The following is a 20,868-nucleotide window of genomic DNA, read 5'->3' as shown; positions in this document are numbered from 1 at the left end:
TGGCTGCCAGTTCGAGCCTCCTGTCCAGCGCTTCTGCTTAAAGCGGAAAACTACAGTAAGAGGAGTCTATTTTCTTTAAATGAGTCACATTTATCCAGAAATTAAAATAGGAAATGGTAAAGCAGAGAAACACTGAAGTAGCAAGACGCTTTAAAGGCTTAGTGCGTCAAGGAGTGTTGAGCTAAAAAACAAGCCTAGGTAAAGGCAACTAATTCGGAATTAAAGCACAGGAACTTGGTCCACAGACTTGGCGCTAATTGCAAGAGGAGATCTTTAAACAAGGATTCGAAAGGGATTAATGACTTTCATTTGAGAGAGCTAATCTCTGAGAAAAGTTAACGCTTAAAGTGAACTGAAGGAATTAATAGGCCTTGTAAATACCATAGAGTTTAAGTAGGTGATCAGAACCTATATGGACAATACAGTGAAAAGTAGACTCATTTCCTGAAGTGTTAAAGGAAAAGTAAGCATATGTATTTGCTTGATTGGAACTATAATCTCAAGCGATAGTGTGATTTTGGATAGGCTGTATTTCTCTGTATTTCTTTGTCTTCCAATTGCAGAATCCCTTTACAGAAGAATTATCTAAAAGACTCAGGTATGATTTAGCATGAGTTTTTTGAGTTCTGTTAAAACTAACCACACTAATTAATTTGGTTGTTCACTCAGTTAAAGTGCCAAGCTATTTTGACATGTTGTGTTTACTCAAAAAAGGTGTCAAGAACTAGAACCTGAGTTAAACTTCAGTAGAGTGCGAACAAGGGTCAGAAGGACTTATGGTCAGTAAGCACTATGTTTAATGAATAGTTAAGGTTATTTAAGAAGTTGTCAGCAAGGTAATTGTTGTTCATATTGTTCACATTGCATCCCAGTGTTGCTTGAAGACAGCGCAGAATTACCTAACAGAAGGTCCTTGGCCTGGAGCACTTCCTAAGAGAGACGCAACCGAAGATTTAATTTTGTATAATTTGTTGTGCGTCTCTCTGTCCACTTCCCCTTTCCCTGGGGGAGAAGTCAATTCGGTCAGTGTCCAAGTCCTGACTGGGTTGGTTGATCCTTGAGGGAGTTGGGAGTTTGCAGCTTGAGAGGAAACGTCAGAGGGGTCTCGCAGGACTCCACAACAGTAGACGAAGCCCTTTCTTCCCTATTTAAAAAATCGTTTCCTTTCAAGTCTGCAAATTCACCCTCATGGATGCTTCACAGTTGTCTCAGTTAGTCCAGAAGATGACTGTGGAGATGGAAAATTTACGTTTAGAAAATCAATCGCTTCGCCAGGAGCTAGATGAGACTAGGGAGGGATTCTCGTCTTGGAGGGAATCTTCTAAGGTGAAGAAACCGGTTTTAGCGCCAGCTAGGTTTGGAGTTGAGGTTACTCAGCCTCATACCTCAGAAGTCCAGTCAGAAAAACAACCAGTACAAGTTACTGTTGTTACTCCCACGCCTGTCCCTTTGGCTAATCCTGAAAGGTTTACTGGAGATAATAGTAGATTTGCAACATTTTTTAGTCAATGTCAATTGCACTTCATGTGTAAACCACAAATTTTTTCTTCTGATTCTGCTAAGGTGGCTTTTATAATTTCTTATCTGGGAGGGGTGGCTGCTAATTGGGCCATGCCTTTGGTAGATAATAATGATCCTTTGCTTCACAATTTGCAGAATTTTAAATTGGCCATGTCCAGTCTATTCGCCAAACATACCTTAATTCAATCCTCTGATAATGAATTATTGAGTCTTCGTCAAGGGACCAAGGACCTTGTATCTTATATAACTACCTTCAATAGACTTTTGTCTGAAACTCATTGGCCTGAAGAGAAGAGAATTTCGTTATTTTATAGAGGTCTAAAAGATGATTTAAAAGACTCCCTTGCGCACATAGTGAATTTACCTGATGGGTTTAAGGAATTTCAGGATCTAGTGGTTAGACTTGATCACAGATTGGGTGAACGTAGAAATGAAAAAACTAGGAGTGACTTTAGGAGTCCTATAGTTAGAGTTGAGAAAAAAGAGTCTGAAGTTAAGAATGTTTTTGTTGAATCTGTTTTACCGGCTGGTTTCAAAGGGCCTTTAACTCCTGAAGAAAAAGAACGGAGGCGTAAGGGTAATTTATGTTTATACTGTGGCAAACCTGGGCATTTTGCCAAGGATTGTTCTGTGAAACCTGCAAAAAAGAAAGTTTTGGTTGTTGATACTCTACCTATTAAGCCGTCGGAAAACTAAAATACTCGAGGAAAGCTGAGATCGTTTCTTCGAGCAAATCTTCTTCTAAGATCTCTAAATTTGTCACTAATGTAACTACTCATATTCCCAAACATTTTACTATTCGGATGGTCTTTATCTTAACTACTCTTCAAAGACATAGCATTCCTGTACTTTTGGATTCTGGGGCTACTGGGAATTTTTTCGATATTGGGTTTGCCCATAAATTGAATCTGAAATTTGTTACTAAGGAGGAACCTGAGTCTGTGAGAGCAGTTGATGGTTCGGTTTTATCTTCTGGTATGATTCGATTTAACACCGAACCATTAACTTTGGTAGCCGATAATGGGCATACGGAGAAAGTGTTTTTTGATCTTATTGATGCTCCAAGTTTTGGTGTCATCCTAGGCATTCCTTGTTTGGAATTACATAATCCCAACATTGATTGGATTAAAAGGACTGTTACTTTAGAGTCTTCTTTTTGTAAGTTACACTGTTATCAGGAAACCAAAGATCCGGTGATGCCCCTTTTTTGTGCTGCTCTGACTGCGGAAGATAACAGGCTTCCGATTGAGTATAGAAATTTTTCTAAGGTTTTTGATCCTGTGGAAGCAACCAAATTACCTCCGCACAGAATTTTTGATTGCAGAATTGATTTGGTTCCTGGGGCTATTCTACCATGTAGTAGAATTTATGCCTTAACCGAACCTGAAAATGTTTATTTAAGGAACTATTTGGATGAGTTATTGGAGTTAGGTTTCATTCGACATTCTACTTCTCCTGTTTCTTCTCCTCTTTTCTTCGTTTCGAAGAAGTCTGGGGATTTGAGGGCTTGTATTGATTATAGAAAGGTTAACAAAGCAACCATTAAGAATAGGTATCCTTTGCCTTTGATTCCGGTGCTTCTTAATCAAATTAAGGGTTCTAGTGTTTACACCAAACTGGATCTTAGAGGAGCATATCATTTGATTAGAGTCAAAGAAGGTGATGAATGGAAGACCGCTTTTCGTACTAAATTTGGTCTTTTTGAATATACGGTTATGCCATTTGGTCTTTGCAACGCCCCTGCGGCCTTTCAATATTTTATTAATGAGGTCTTGCATGATCTGTTGGATGTCTGTTGCATCGTTTATATTGATGACATTTTAATTTATTCTAAGAATATGGAAGAACATGTACAACATGTTCAGTTAGTGTTGCAGAAATTAAGGGATCATTCTCTATATGCTAAATTGGAAAAATGTGTTTTCAATGCATCTCAAGTGGAATTTCTCGGCTATTGTTTATCACCTGAGGGGATTCATATGGATCCAAAGAAGGTCGAGGCAATTCTAACCTGGCCGATTCCTGCTTCTATTAAGGACACACAGCGAATTCTTGGATTTGCTAATTTTTATAGGCGTTTCATTTCTAAGTTTTCAGATATTGTTACTCCCATTACTCAGTTACTGAAAAAAGGGAAGGTCTTCTCTTGGACTGAAGAAGCTGATCAAGCATTTTCATTGTTAAAGAAGGCTTTTACCTCTGCTCCTATTTTGGTTCATCCTGATCCTGATAGGCCTTTCTTTGTGGAAGCAGATGCTTCACAGACTGCTATTGGTGGGGTGTTGCTTCAAAAGGATACAAATACTGGTCACTTCCATCCTATTGCCTTTTTCTCTAGGAAATTGCTTTTAGCTGAGCAAAATTATACTATTGCAGAACGTGAATTGTTAGCCATCAAAGATGTGTTCCAAGAATGGAGACATCATCTCTTGGGAGCTAAACACACTATTACTGTTTATTCTGACCATAAAAACTTGCAATTGTATTCCACTGTTAAGGCTTTTACTCCTAGACAGATGAGGTGGTTACAGTTCTTTAGCGAATTTGACTTTTTAATTATGTATCGACCTGGAAAGAAGCAGTTATTATCTGACACACTTTCGCGATTAGTATGTGAAAAAGAGTCAAATTCTGTGAAGGATCCCCCCAGTATTTTGCCTTTAGAAAAAATTGCTGCTGAAATCCATTCTGAAAGTTTTTTGGATTCTGTTAAGATGGAATTAAAAAAAATTGATGTTCATGAATGGTTATTAAAGAAAGGCAATTCCGTTAGGGATGGGTTTTTCTATCACAATGACAAATTGTTTATTCCCACAAGAGATTTACAGGATAAGGTCATGCAATGGAATCATGATTTGGCGATTGCTGCACATCCTGGTATTAACAAAACTCTGGATTTGTGTCAACGTCATTTTTGGTGGGAAAAAATGATTTCCATTATTCAACAGTTTGTGAAAACTTGTCCAGTTTGTTCTCGTCAAAAGGCTTTACATGAGGTTCCTATGGGTTTGCTTCGTCCTATGACTATTCCTCCTCACCCCTGGCACACAATCAGTTTAGATTTTATTACTGATCTCCCTAAATCTAATGGGTTTACTACAGTTCTAGTGGTGGTGGACCTGTTATCAAAAATGGGACATTTTATTCCCTTACACAAGATTCCATCGGCTCTTGAATTCAGTGCTGTATTTTTATCTAATATTGTGAAACTTCATGGTTTGCCCTCAAAGATTATTTCGGACAGGGGTCCTCAGTTCATTTCTAAGTTCTGGTCACAACTCAGCAAACTCTTGGGAATTGAGTTGGCTCTATCTTCGTCTTTTCATCCACAGACGGATGGTCAGACGGAGAGATTGAATCAGCATGTTGAACAGGGTTTAAGATGTTTGTTAACTACCTCTTCTCACCCTTGGGATGAAATGTTACCATGGGCTGAATTTTCCTATAATAACACCACTCATTCAGCTTTGGGTTGTTCTCCTTTTTATTTTCTCACTGGTCAACACCCAAGATCTATTCCTATTCTCTTACCTGATGAACAATTGTCTATGCCAGCAGTTACGGATAGGTTGTCTCATCTGTTGGATATCCAAGATAAGGCTAGGAAACAATGGATTAAAAGTAAGTCATCTATGAAAAAGACTGCTGACTCTCATCGTAAAGCTGCTCCTTTGTATAAGGAAGGTCAGTTGGTATGGTTATCCACCAGGAACATTCAGATGGAGGGTCCCAGGAAATTGAAACCTAGATTTATTGGGCCTTTCGAAGTTATGAAAGTTTTGAACCCTGTATCTGTAAAATTGGTTTTACCCGAGGAATATGCTATTCACCCTGTTTTTCATGTTTCTCTATTGAAACCTTTTGAACCTTCTACTCGTGCTGATAATCCGCCACCGCCAGTAATTGTCGGTGATCATGTTGAGTACGAGGTTAAATCCATTGTAGATTCCAAAAGGATTCGGGGTGAAATGAAATGAAAATGAAAAAAAGAACTTCTAGAGCGCACTGCGGCCAAGCGGCTTCCTGGCGCTGAGGAACACAACCGTATCTGCCAGGAGTCCAAGGGATTTAGCCAGGGAAAGCCTGAAGAAAAAGGAAAGTTTTGAGAGCTTTACGAAAGTGTGAAAAGATAGGAATGGAACGAATAGAGAGAGGGAGGGTATTCCAGATCTGGGGAGCCCGCACCGAGAAGCGGGTGCCTCCGGTGCGGGATTTGCGGAAGCGGGGAACGTGAAGAAGAGAGAGAGAAGACGAACGAAGAGAACGGCAAGGGACGTGAGAAGAGATTAGAGAATTGATAAAGAGAGGAGCAGAGCGGGCATGCGCCCGAAAAGCCAAACAGGCAAGTTTAAATTGGGATCTAAAATGAACGGGGAGCCAGTGAAGGGATTTAAGGACAGGGGTGATGTGGGAAAACTTAGGGAGACGAAGGACAAGACGGGCCGCCTGGTTCTGGATGGCCTGGAGCCGGCGAGTTTCGTAGGCCGGAATGCCTACGTACAGGCCATTTCCATAATCCAGGCGGGATGTAATAAGGGCAGAAATGATGGCTTTGAGGGCATCAACAGAAAAAAAACGGGAAATTTTTCGAATGAGGCGGAGAGAAAGAAAACAAGAGGAGACGACAGAACTGATGTGCGCATGCATGGAGAGATCATTACTGATCTTGATGCCCAAGGTCCGGACAGAAGAAACTGGGGAGGGGGGAGGACCAAAGGAAAGGGGCCAGTGAACAGAGGACCAGGGGTTAGAGGGACCACCGGTGAGAACAAGCTCTGTCTTGTCAGGATTGAGCTTCAAATGATTGAAGCTCATCCATTGCGAGATAAAGACAAGAGTAGAGCTGAGCTTGGGGAGAGAGTGAGTAGGAGAAGATAGGTCAAAGACGAGCTGGAGGTCATCTGCGTAGTTATACACCGAGACCCCCAGCTCAAGAAGAGAGGAAATGAGGGGGCGGATATAGAGATTGAAGAGAAGAGGGGAAAGAGAAGAGCCTTGGGGTACCCCACAAGTGACCGGGAGGGGGGGTGCAGAGAAATCAGAGAGGTGAACTGCCTGTGATCTGCCCTGAAGAAAGGACGCGATCCAAGAGAGGGCGGTGCCCTGGATGCCCGCTGCGCTGACACGGTCGAGAAGAATGGCATGGTCGACCGTATCAAACGCAGCGGACAAATCCAGGAGGACTAAGGCCTGGGGGAGATTGCTGTCAGCCTTCCCTTTCAGTTCATCCAGGACCGCAAGGACCACACTCTCAGTAGAGTGGCCAGGTCGAAAGCCGGCCTGGTGAGAGGCCAGGATGTTATTCTCCTCGATGTAATTGGAGAGACAAGATGTCACGTAGCTCTCAAGAATCTTCCCAAGATAGGGAAGAAGGGAGATCGGCCTGAAATTAGATGGAAGGGAGGGGTCCAGGCCAGCTTTCTTCAGGATAGGAAGCACAATGGCAGTTTTAAAGAGAGAGGGGACAGAACCCAGAGCTAAACAAGAATTGAGAAGGGTTAAGGGAGGGGTAGGGCAGCTGGTGTATAGGGTTCTAAGGATCCGAGCGGGTGCACAATCCGCCGGAGAACCGGACTTGACCTTAACAAGAAGGTTGCGGAAGAGCTCAGGTGAAATAGGCTTGAAGCGATCCAAGACAGAGGAGGAAGAGAGGGAATGATCCGGCAAGTTAGGTAGGAGCACGATCGGAATGTTAGCCTTGATGGTGATTATTTTATTGATAAAATAATCATTAAGAGAATGGCAGAAAGATTGAGAAGGAGCAGGGGAAAGGCTAGCACGGTCGGAGGTGGCAAGACTACGCACCAGTGAGAAAATCTCGCGAGATTTATTGGCCGAGAGGGCTACGCGCTCCGTAAAATATTTGGATTTGGCCGCTAAGATGGCCAGTTTGTAGTTATTTAGAAGAGCCTTGTAGTTAAGGCGGAGGGTGGGGCAGTAGTTACGGCGCCAGCGACGCTCAGAGCGCCTGAGCTCTAATTTCAGGGATCGGAGGTCGTTGGTAAACCACTTGTGAGCATCGTGAGGGCGGGCTGATCTGATCTTTTTTAATGGAGCGGCCCGGTCACAAGCCGAGGAAAGCCAGGTGTTAATGGCAGCCGCCTGATTCTCCACAGAGAGGTCGGTCAGGGTAGGAGCCGATGAGGACAGAGAGGAAGAAAGATCATTAAGATCAGTCTTATTCCAACTCCGAGCCCAGATGTTTTTGGGCAGGGGGGCTTTCTCGGGATGAGCTAGGTGGATAGAAAAAGAGATCAGAAAATGATCTGACCAAACGCAAGGAGAGATCGAATTCACCGAGGGACTGCAACGTAAAGACCAGATCTGGTCCAGGGTGTGGCCATGGGTGTGGGTGGGAACCGAGACGTGAGGCAAAAAGTTAAGACAACGAAGGGTGGCAGAGAAGTCTTTAGAGGAGGAATCCTCCCTCGGGTCACCCGGCCAAAAATTGTAATCCCCGAGCAGGAGTAACGAGGAGTTATCTACAGCCAGGGTGGCCAGGAGATCCTGCAGGGTGGACACAAACGATGGCATGTTTTGAGGGGGGCGGTACAGGAGGATCACCGTGAGGGGAGCCGGGAGATTAAGCGAGCGGGCCACCAGAAAGTCAACACCAGAGATACTGGGATGTGGCAGGAGCTGAAATTGTAAAGAACGACGGACTATCATGGCCACTCCACCTCCAGTTTTTCCGTCGGGGCGGTCAGCACGGAGGGCATAGTGGGTACCAGGGAGAATGGCCAGAAGGTCAGGGAGGGAATCCGAAGAGAACCAAGTCTCAGTGAGGAAAAGGAAAAAGGGTGCCTTGTTTTATTTGGTTGACTGGAAGGGTTATGATCTTTCTGAGCGATCTTGGGAACCTGAGAAAAATGTCCATGCTCCTAGGCTGGTTAGGTCTTTTCATGCTCGGTATCCTGATAAACCTAGACCTGTAAGACGACCTTTGGGGGGAGGAACTGTTAGGGGTGTTACCGGTCGTCTTAAGTAGGTTCTGTTTTAGGTTTGACGCAGTGTATATATAAAATGAATCTGTGGTTAAATGTATTTTAATGTTTTCATTGTGTATTATTTAATGTACAATATTATTTTCTAAAAAGCTCTTTAGAAGTGTAAGTGGTAGCAATTGCATTTAGCAATGCTTGTTGGTTATTTATTTCTATGTTGTTACACATCCTAGATTGTGCGCTCTTCTGAGACAGGCTTGTGCGTGTCTGCCCTCGCTCTAGCCGTGATGTAGGGAGAGTCTCGCGCTGGTCTCGTGGCTGAGGCTATAAATACAAGTCTCAGCCAACTGCCAAACGCTTCGTCTCTCTTGTGTTCTGCGAGAGCATCTGTTCCCCAACGAAGGTATTTCGTGTATCCTGTTCTCTCGGTAAACTGTTAGTTAAACCTAAGCCCCCAGGTATTTGTGCCCTTCACCCTTTCCTTTTCCGTGATTACTGAAGTCCCTGCTGTCAGCGCCTCAGGATTACTTCCGTAGACGACGTGACAGATTTCCTGCGCTCTCCGCGGCAGCCGGGAGGTTTGTTTCCCCGTCGCTACCTCTCTGGCTGCCAGTTCGAGCCTCCTGTCCAGCGCTTCTGCTTAAAGCGGAAAACTACAGTAAGAGGAGTCTATTTTCTTTAAATGAGTCACATTTATCCAGAAATTAAAATAGGAAATGGTAAAGCAGAGAAACACTGAAGTAGCAAGACGCTTTAAAGGCTTAGTGCGTCAAGGAGTGTTGAGCTAAAAAACAAGCCTTGGTAAAGGCAACTAATTCGGAATTAAAGCACAGGAACTTGGTCCACAGACTTGGCGCTAATTGCAAGAGGAGATCTTTAAACAAGGATTCGAAAGGGATTAATGACTTTCATTTGAGAGAGCTAATCTCTGAGAAAAGTTAACGCTTAAAGTGAACTGAAGGAATTAATAGGCCTTGTAAATACCATAGAGTTTAAGTAGGTGATCAGAACCTATATGGACAATACAGTGAAAAGTAGACTCATTTCCTGAAGTGTTAAAGGAAAAGTAAGCATATGTATTTGCTTGATTGAAACTATAATCTCAAGCGATAGTGTGGTTTTGGATAGGCTGTATTTCTCTGTATTTCTTTGTCTTCCAATTGCAGAATCCCTTTACAGAAGAATTATCTAAAAGACTCAGGTATGATTTAGCATGAGTTTTTTGAGTTCTGTTAAAACTAACCACACTAATTAATTTGGTTGTTCACTCAGTTAAAGTGCCAAGCTATTTTGACATGTTGTGTTTACTCAAAAAAGGTGTCAAGAACTAGAACCTGAGTTAAACTTCAGTAGAGTGCGAACAAGGGTCAGAAGGACTTATGGTCAGTAAGCACTATGTTTAATGAATAGTTAAGGTTATTTAAGAAGTTGTCAGCAAGGTAATTGTTGTTCATATTGTTCACATTGCATCCCAGTGTTGCTTGAAGACAGCGCAGAATTACCTAACAGAAGGTCCTTGGCCTGGAGCACTTCCTAAGAGAGACGCAACCGAAGATTTAATTTTGTATAATTTGTTGTGCGTCTCTCTGTCCACTTCCCCTTTCCCTGGGGGAGAAGTCAATTCGGTCAGTGTCCAAGTCCTGACTGGGTTGGTTGATCCTTGAGGGAGTTGGGAGTTTGCAGCTTGAGAGGAAACGTCAGAGGGGTCTCGCAGGACTCCACAACACATACCTCTGAGCCCAATAGATGTAACTATGTCCAACAATCCAGACAGAAAACATGGTGAGAGAAGGTTCTGCTGCAGTCAGATGAAGTGTGGCAATGAAATGGCAGTTGAAAAAATAAGAGTTTAAAATGAAAAAAACTGTGGAGTTTCTGTGTTAATGAAGCAGTAACAGTGATTGGTGGATTTTGATTGCTGAAAACAGAAAGTTAGGGTGCATGGATGAGTTCTTTGAAAGATGTATTTTGAGTGGTCAAGAAAAAATCATTAAATGAAAGATTGCACTGGATATGCAGGTGCACTGAGAGTTCAGAGTTCAATTGAAACATTGTTGTGTGAACTTGCAAACACCAGAGGTCTTCCAAGAGGTGGTTGCTATGCAAAAAAGGCAGAGAGGGCAGAGGGGGGAAGGGTTTTGATTTGAAAAAAGTGAGGGAAGAGTTTTGATTGGGTGACATGAGAGATATGTGTGAAGAATTACAGCATTTCTGTGCTTTTGATAGCTGTAGACTCTGGAGTGCATACCTTTTGCTCTGCTGAAGACAAATTGGTGTGTTTCTGAGACTGTTTTGAAACTCATAAAGTATTTGCTAAGGTGAGAAAAGATTTCTTTAATTTAGATAGAGAATAGTGTGCTTTAAGGAGAAAATTATGAAGAAAGTTGTGTTTTTCAAATGTTGCTTTGTCTCAAGTGTTTTACAAATAGATTTTGTTTCTTTGAGAAATTGTCATTGGAGAAAATGTGAAGTATTAGTACTGACAGGGTGTTTTTGTGCATAGGAGCTGTGGAGTGTTTTCAAATTATGACTTGAAAATCGTTTTTGAGGAAAAGGAATGGTTTTAAAATTTATGACAAGGACATAATGGTGTATGCTTCTTTATAAGGCATTTGAGTGTCTCTGATGTTATTTTTCCCATTTTAATGTAAGACCTTTCCCTGTGGAGCAAATTGCTTGTAAATATGCTCCCACCTGTGCATGGCAAATTTAGATTTTGAATGTTTGCGTTACATAGCCATGTTAAAAGTGACCCAAACATGCTGCAAAGGCAATCAAAAAACGCTTTCATGTGTCTTAAGGACATTTTAAGTCATTTCCCCATGTGGAGTGTTTTCAAATTATGACTTGAAAATCGTTTTTGGGGAAAAGGAATGGTTTTAAAATTTATGACAAGGACATAATGGTGTATGCTTCTTTATAAGGCATTTCAGTGTCTCTGATGTTATTTTTCCCATATTAAATTAAAAGACCTTTCCCCGTGGAGCAAATTCCTTGTAAATATGCTCCCACCTGTGCATGGTAAATTTAGATTTTGATTGTTTGAGTTACATAGCCATGTTAAAAGTGACCCAAAAAAGTTGCAAAGGCTTTAAAAAAACACTTTCATGTGTCTTAAGGACATTTTAAGTCATTTCCCCGTGGGCAGTGTTTTCAAATTATGACTTGAAAATCGTTTTTGAGGTAAAGGAATGTTTTTAAAATTGATGTGCGCCATATGCCCCCAAATTTCTTTTTCAGGGGTGCAGCAGGGTGTTCTTGAGACACCCCTGCACCCTTGGAAAAATTCCTAATTTGCGATGAGCTAATTGCTAATCGCAAATTGCACCTTCATTCCTATGGGCCTCCTGGCCCATGGAAATGAATGGGTAATTTGCAATTAGCAATTTGCTCATCGCAAATTAGGAATGGTAAAGAATCGCTATTTATTCCTTAAAATTCGCTATTTAGGAAATGCAAAATAGTTTGATGATACATATGGCGGTTCATCTCTAACAAGATAAGAAGCTTAGGGATAGATTTATGATGACTGGCGCAATGAGGTGGACATCACTTACTTCATTGGTAGGCCTTTACATGTATTATCTCCTCTGTATTCTTCAACAAGCGTAACTTTGATCTGCAACCCTGAGTAGGCCTCACCTTAAACAAACCTCTGGATAGGCCACACCTTATCGTCATCCTGAATTAATCATTTAAAATGCTAGGGACAGATTTATGATTGGTGTATGCCTCTTTTGCGCCACTGTGCGTCACTTTTGTGATGCAGCGGCGGTGCAAAAGATTTGCTACGAGTCGACAAAATTACAAATTGATGCATTTAGGCAGATGTGTCATGCTGTAAAAAAAACGTGCCACATGAAACCGATGCAGCAGTGATGCAAAAGATGCACCATGTTGCAAGACAGGCCTCACTTGGGGCCATATGTATCAAGCTAATTAGCATTCGCAAAGGCCGAAATTCTGCGAATTTCGGCCTTTGCGAATGCTAATTAGACAAATGGTATGTATCAAACAAGTTTGATGCAAAATAAGGAATAGCAAAATTTGCTATTCCTTATTTTGCGATTGCACTTAAGGATTTGCAAATTTTGCGATTCCTTAAATGCAATGTATCAAACAAAAAATATGCAAAAAATGCCATTAAGGATTTGCAAATTACCACCAACTTCTAGTTGGTGGTAATTTGCAAATTCTTTTCAAAAAGCTTTTTTTCCAAAAAACAAAAGGTGCCATATGACGCCCATACATGCCCTTAGGGCATGTATGTGCGCCATATGCCCCCAAATTTCTTTTTCAGGGGTGCAGCAGGGTGTTCTTGAGACACCCCTGCACCCTTGGAAAAATTCCTAATTTGCGATGAGCTAATTGCTAATCGCAAATTGCACCTTCATTCCTATGGGCCTCCTGGCCCATGGAAATGAATGGGTAATTTGCAATTAGCAATTTGCTCATCGCAAATTAGGAATGGTAAAGAATCGCTATTTATTCCTTAAAATTCGCTATTTAGGAAATGCAAAATAGTTTGATGATACATATGGCGGTTCATCTCTAACAAGATAAGAAGCTTAGGGATAGATTTATGATGACTGGCGCAATGAAGTGGACATCACTTACTTCATTGGTAGGCCTTTACATGTATTATCTCCTCTGTATTCTTCAACAACCGTAACTTTGATCTGCAACCCTGAGTAGGCCTCACCTTAAACAAACCTCTGGATAGGCCATACCTTATCGTCATCCTGAATTAATCATTTAAAATGCTAGGGACAGATTTATGATAGGTGTATGCCTCTTTTGCGCCACTGTGCGTCACTTTTGTGATGCAGCGGCGGTGTAAAAGATTTGCTATGAGGCGACAAAATTACAAATTGATGCATTTAGGCAGATGTGTCATGCAGTAAAAAAACCGTGCCACATGAAACCGATGCAGCAGTGATGCAAAAGATGCACCATGTTGCAAGACAGGCCTCACTTGGGGCCATATGTATCAAGCTAATTAGCATTCGCAAAGGCCGAAATTCTGCGAATTTCCGCCTTTGCGAATGCTAATTAGACAAATGGTATGTATCAAACAAGTTTGATGCAAAATAAGGAATAGCAAAATTTGCTATTCCTCATTTTGCGATTGCACTTAAGGATTTGCAAATTTTGCTATTCCTTAAATGCAATGTATCAAACAAAAAATATGCAAAAAATGCCATTAAGGATTTGCAAATTACCACCAACTTCTAGTTGGTGGTAATTTGCAAATTCTTTTCAAAAAGCTTTTTTTCCAAAAAACAAAAGGTGCCATATGACGCCCATACATGCCCTTAGGGCATGTATGTGCGCCATATGCCCCCAAATGTCTTTTTCAGGGGTGCAGCAGGGTGTTCTTGAGACACCCCTGCACCCTTGGAAAAATTCCTAATTTGCGATGAGCTAATTGCTAATCGCAAATTGCACCTTCATTCCTATGGGCCTCCTGGCCCATGGAAATGAATGGGTAATTTGCAATTAGCAATTTGCTCATCGCAAATTAGGAATGGTAAAGAATCGCTATGTATTCCTTAAAATTTGCTATTTAGGAAATGCAAAATAGTTTGATGATACATATGGCGGTTCATCTCTAACAAGATAAGAAGCTTAGGGATAGATTTATGATGACTGGCGCAATGAAGTGGACATCACTTACTTCATTGGTAGGCCTTTACATGTATTATCTCCTCTGTATTCTTCAACAAGCGTAACTTTGATCTGCAACCCTGAGTAGGCCTCACCTTAAACAAACCTCTGGATAGGCCACACCTTATCGTCATCCTGAATTAATCATTTAAAATGCTAGGGACAGATTTATGATAGGTGTATGCCTCTTTTGCGCCACTGTGCGTCACTTTTGTGATGCAGCGGCGGTGCAAAAGATTTGCTATGAGGCGACAAAATTACAAATTGATGCATTTAGGCAGATGTGTCATGCTGTAAAAAAACCGTGCCACATGAAACCGATGCAGCAGTGATGCAAAAGATGCACCATGTTGCAAGACAGGCCTCACTTGGGGCCATATGTATCAAGCTAATTAGCATTCGCAAAGGCCGAAATTCTGCGAATTTCGGCCTTTGCGAATGCTAATTAGACAAATGGTATGTATCAAACAAGTTTGATGCAAAATAAGGAATAGCAACATTTGCTATTCCTTATTTTGCGATTGCACTTAAGGATTTGCAAATTTTGCGATTCCTTAAATGCAATGTATCAAACAAAAAATATGCAAAAAATGCCATTAAGGATTTGCAAATTACCACCAACTTCTAGTTGGTGGTAATTTGCAAATTCTTTTCAAAAAGCTTTTTTTCCAAAAAACAAAAGATGCCATATGACGCCCATACATGCCCTTAGGGCATGTATGTGCGCCATATGCCCCCAAATTTCTTTTTCAGGGGTGCAGCAGGGTGTTCTTGAGACACCCCTGCACCCTTGGAAAAATTCCTAATTTGCGATGAGCTAATTGCTAATCGCAAATTGCACCTTCATTCCTATGGGCCTCCTGGCCCATGGAAATGAATGGGTAATTTGCAATTAGCAATTTGCTCATCGCAAATTAGGAATGGTAAAGAATCGCTATTTATTCCTTAAAATTCGCTATTTAGGAAATGCAAAATAGTTTGATGATACATATGGCGGTTCATCTCTAACAAGATAAGAAGCTTAGGGATAGATTTATGATGACTGGCGCATCACCAGGGATGTGCCAGTCATCCTGCGCCGCTGTTCCGCCACCCATGGTGTGCTGCATTTACAATGCGGCGCACCATGGGGCAAAAACGGCACAGATGCGTGACGCATCTGTGCCGTAAAGGTGGCGCATTGCTGGAGTTGTATTGCAAGTGCGATGCAGCTCCAGCAAGGCTCAGGGGTGCCCCATCTCCACAATGCTGCGTCAAGACCTATGCCTGCTTCAAGCAGGCGCAGGGTTTTGACGCAGCTTTGTCCTATCTGATTGTAAATGCGGCACACCGTGGGTGGCAGAGCAGCGGTGCACGTTAACTGGTGCATCCCTGGGGATGTGCCAGTTAACATAAATCTGCCCCTTTACATTTAAGTATGTGCAGGGGACACAGAGTCGGTGAGGCTTATCCAAGGTTAAGAAGAGATGAGTCCTGTTCACTGAAAAATTGGACATAGGCTTCACCTCCTCAGCATCGCTGGACATGGCTAAATAATAGCTGCAAAATGTTACTCTTGTTAAACTATTTTACTATTATAATCTCTGAGATTTGTCTCTTACTCTGCAACATCTCATTGTTGTTATCTTTCTTTAAAGATAAAGACAACATCAACATGAGCGACAATCAGCAATCAGTTGATTTCGACCTCATCATTGAACTCATAATTGAAACATCAGTGGATGTTGATCCCTTGGATGATTTAAATCCTGAGGATGAAGAAGAACGTGATGAGGATGCAGATTTGTCAGAATTGTATGACATAGGATGGGAAGCTGACGTGCTTGAGCCTATGGAACTATAAACATTTATTTTAAACATTTATAATAAATGAAAAGTAAAAATGTAAACCGTTTCATTTAAAAATAAAGACACCTTCAAAAACAGGTTATGTGTAGTGTCTTCAATAAAATATTAAAATATGCTCATAAAATTAGATCAGATTCACATATAAAACAGCACAGGTAAAATGAATATAAATTCCATTTCTTTTCTGCTATTTCTGTATTCTAAATTTGCCAAGCACTAAAAAATCTTCTATGTAAAAATGTCAAGTAGTGTGTTAAGTTTTTGATGACTGTTATTGATTTACTGTTGGGTAATAGTGGTTAATAACATTTTTTATTATATTTTACCACAGATTCAACTGCAGATCATTTCAAGATTTCAGCATGCCAACCAAAGAAAGACTGAGAAAGGCTGCAAAACGTCAAAGACAGCAGGTCAATGAAAAAAAGCAGCAGTCCTCTAACAAAAACATTTGTCAAGTCACCAAGAAAGCACCGGGTAAGAGTACAAAAACATTCATAAGAAATATCTGTAGTAAAAAAAATATTACTACAGAAAATGTTTCAGTCCAGAAAAAGAGAAGCAATTCAAACGGAAAGGAAAGGCCAATGAAAAATGTTACTGCTAGAGCAAGAGATAACTCTGTGCATGATAGTAGAAGGAAACAACAGTTTAGGGACATTCGTAAACGAATGTTCCGCAACAGGATAATTGGCAATTTGTTAAAAAATATTAAGAAAGGTCAACAGAAAGTGGTTTTTTATAAGAGAAAAAAAATAGTTGAGAAAGTTATTGATCAGGCATTTGAAATTAAACGTAAGTTATTTATTTTGATAATCAATAGAATTAGGAAGCTAAACAAGGCAATTTATGATTTCAAAAGAAATAGTAGATGGAAGAGAATAGTTAATCGTAGTAATTTTTGTGAAGTTTTTTCTGGAGAATGGATGCATAGTTCAAGCTGTGAGGCATTTTTTAATGAGGAGAGTTATTTCCAGGATAATGATTTGGTGCATGCAGTTGACACCCGTGGTCGAGCTTATGAAGTGAAAGATGGTTGTCCAGTTGAAAAAGAAAAACTTGTGACAACAGAGATAGAAGAGGTGTTAGGTAATGAGGTTTTAGGAAGACGTCCTAAGGGTCCTGTGTACACCTGGAAGTGTAGTAGTATTTGCAGTGTGCGACAGGATTCCATCAATTTGCTTTGTGATTTTGTACGGTCATTTAATAAGAAAAGTTTGAAGCAGAAAATGAAGTTGTTGCAAGAATTAGATCCTTGCAGAGTGAGAGAAGTGACAGGTTTGCATGGTCATTCACTGGCTTGTCTTTCCAGGAGAGTATGCCAGAGTGTTTTTCATCATTTCAGGATGCTAGCAGTGCATCATAATAAAGTGAGGAAATTAGTTAGAATGTTGTATTATGCTAAGAGTCCAGCAATTATGCTTACACAATTATGTGCTGCTCTTTTGCATGGTTCTGAAATAGATGTGAAGAATATATGTGAAGAAATTGAGTTTTGTTACTTTGGAAGTAAAGAGGAGAATGTTGAAATTGACCAAGAAGAAGAGGGTAATGTGGAAGATAGTGTACAGGTTTCCAGTACAGATAATTTCCAGAGGGAAATTGTGACGTTTGAGGTGAAATCAAGTGAGAGGCCAAATTTCACTTGTGTGTGTTGTCGACGCACTTATTATAAGAATCAGACTAAGTTAGTGGATTTATATGCAAAAAGTGAAAGGGAAAATAATAGTGAATGGAAGGATTTCACAACATACTTGATGGTAGAAAATTGTTTTGATTTGGGATTGGATCAACGTGTGTGTACTTATTGTTGTAACAAATTAAATCAAAACCAGATGCCTGCTAGAGCAGTTCATAATAATCTGGAATTGGTTGAGATTCCTTCTGAATTGAAGGATTTAAATACTTATGAATCTATTTTGATTCAAAGTATCCATCCCTTTCAGGCTATTGTAAGAATGGAGCCAAAGACAGGGAAATTGCCTCCATCAGATTTACGGAGAGGATTAAAGGGAAGAGTTGTTTATTTGCCTCTAGATTTGAAGAAAAACATTAACACAATTGGAGTAGAAAAAGTGGAAGAGGAACCTCTGGTTATCTTAGTTAATGGGGTTCCGACAAAGAATAAGAAAATATGGCAAGATTTAGTGGATGTTAGGAAAGTTAAAAAGGCAACATTGTATTTGAAAAAAAATAATAAATACTATAAGAATGTATATGTTGCAGAAGAGGAAGTAAGTGAGGAAGAGGATAGCGATTTGTGTGCTGGTCAAATTGAGAAAGTAGAACCCTGTACTAGTGAAGAAATATATGAACATTATAGTGTTCATCCTTTGCATTCCAAGGAAGTCATGGGGAATACTATTGAGTTGTTTCAAATGAAACAAGCCAAAGGGAGTCCCATTAGTGTTTGGGAGGAAAGTTTGGAAGCTCGGTGTTTCCCACAGCTTTTTCCAACAGGTCAGGGAGGAAGATATGATGAGCGACCTCATCAAATTCCTGCTTCTGAATACCGGACTTTGCGATTGTATGCAGGAGATGCTAGGTTTCGACAATGCATTCCCTATTTGTTTCATCTCCTGTTTTAAAGCGATCTGTCTGGACTGTCATGTGCAGTGAACCACATCTTGAAAAGTGGTATACACATGCAAAACATCTCGGCAAGTGACTTTATGGATAAAGTCAATGTCCAAGACAGTATTTTGGATTCTCACCTGATTAATCTCATGGCGTGTCAGCGTGGTACTAATGAGTACTGGTACCGTCGTCATGGTGATTTAAAATGTATGCTGAGGAACTTAGGAACTCCCACATGGTTCCTCACTCTGAGCTGTGCCGAGTATGGCTGGGAAGACTTACTTGAATTTCTACGAGAGGCAAATGGAAACATCGAAAACATCGAATTCAAGACACCCGGAGAACTGTGCTCTTTGGATCCAGTCAATGTATGCAGGTACTTCAATCATAGATTTGAAGCTATGATGTCTTTCATCATGAATAAGAAGAATCCACCTCTTGGAGAGGTGTTGGATTTCTTCTGGAGAAAGGAGTACCAAGCAAGAGGTGCTCCTCATATACATATGCTGCTGTGGATCAAGGATGCACCTAAATTTGGAACAGATCCAGAAGACTCAGTGATGAGTTTCATACAACAGTATTCTACGTGTGCTGTTCCAAATGCAAAGGAGAAGAAAAGCCTAAGAGAAAAAGTTCTACGTTTCCAAAGCCATCGATGTGGAAAGTACTGTCGTCGTAAATTCCGAAACAAGGACAAGTTCTACACCAAATGTCGTTTCGGCTTTCCACGACCGGTGATTTCTAAAGGAAGAGTAAACAGTTTGATGTCTTCGCTGCGACATAATGTGATGAAGAAATCACCTAAAAACACATACAATTTGAAGAGGAACGAAGAGTCCAAGTACATCAACGACTACAACCCGGTGATTTTGTCCATGTGGAATGCTAACATGGATATACAGTTTGTGGCTGATAACTGTATGGCTGTGGCTCGGTATGTGACATCTTACATCACCAAAAAAGAGAAGACAGAATTGAAGGATATGTGGGAGGACATTTCCCATGAAAAGAGCCTCAGTAAGAAGTTGTACAGTTTCAGTCTGAAGATGTTGTCGCATCGAGAAATCGGAGCTTACGAATGTTCTGACCGGTTGTCTTCAGCAAGTCTCTATGCCAAGTCCAGGAGTATCGTTTGGGCGAGTCTTGGTCTTGCTGCAACGCGTAATCGAGTTCTGAAACCTGTGCGGGAAATTGAGTATTTGGCGGAAAAGGAGCCAAACAGTACCGACATTTTGAAGACCAACATGTTGGATACATATTATCCAAATCGAAGCAGTCACCTCGAGAATGTTTGTCTGTATGAGGTTCTTCAAAATTACATATTCAAGAGGAACATCAAAGAAGATACTGAGAAAGGAGTGTATGCTGTAATAGGAAGTGAGGGATGTCTGGTCAAGCAAAGAAAATGCCACTTGGTAAACCATCGAAAATTGAGTGGCGAATCTCTTGAAAAAAAGGAGTTTTTCTATTTAGCACTTTTGCAACTTTTCAAGCCTTGGCGTGCAGAAGAGGAACTGCTTGGAGATTTCCTCTGTTACGAAGACTCTTTCAATGCAGCCAAGGAGACCATAGAATGTCCTGCTTTTCCCAAATATGTAGAAATGTTGAATGCGGAAATTGAGCAGGAAGCAACGATTGCAGCCGAGATTGCCAGAGACAGTTCTCAGGACAGTCAGAGTTCTGCTTCATTGAGTCAGGATCCACTAGGAGGACCTGTTATCGAAAATGAAGCTGCCACTGCTATGAATGAAGTGGAAAGAGCCATGGCACATGCTCAGGAGGATGCGGTTAACTTAGAAGAGTTGGAAAGACAACTCAACGTTGAGCAGAGGAAAATATATGACGAAGTTACCATGCAAATTGATCATGGATTAAGTCATGAGAAGAAAGAGTGCTCATGTACGTCGTTGAAGCCTGTCCGACTGTACGTGAGTGGAGAAGCGGGAACTGGAAAAAGTTTCCTTATTAAAGCAATTTCATGTTATTTGCAGGAAAGGACAGAGTCATCGCTGTCTTGTGTTGTCACCGCTCCAACTGGACTGGCAGCACATAACATTAAAGGGATTACTTTACATCGTTTACTGATGCTGCCAGTGGAGCATGACAACAAATTACAATATCACAAGCTATCTGGAGATGCTTGTTGTGAAGTTTCAAGAATCTTGAGGAAAATGAAACTTCTTATTATTGACGAAGTAAGCATGGTTTCCAATGTCATGCTTGCCTTTGTGCATTTGAGAATGCAAGAAGTTCTCAAAACAGAGTATGATGTGTTATTTGGTGGCAAACACATCATTGTTTTTGGAGATCT

Source organism: Lissotriton helveticus, chromosome 8 (assembly GCF_964261635.1).
Source record: "Lissotriton helveticus chromosome 8, aLisHel1.1, whole genome shotgun sequence".
Taxonomy (NCBI): domain Eukaryota; kingdom Metazoa; phylum Chordata; class Amphibia; order Caudata; family Salamandridae; genus Lissotriton; species Lissotriton helveticus.
Note: the sequence above shows the minus strand (reverse complement) of the source record.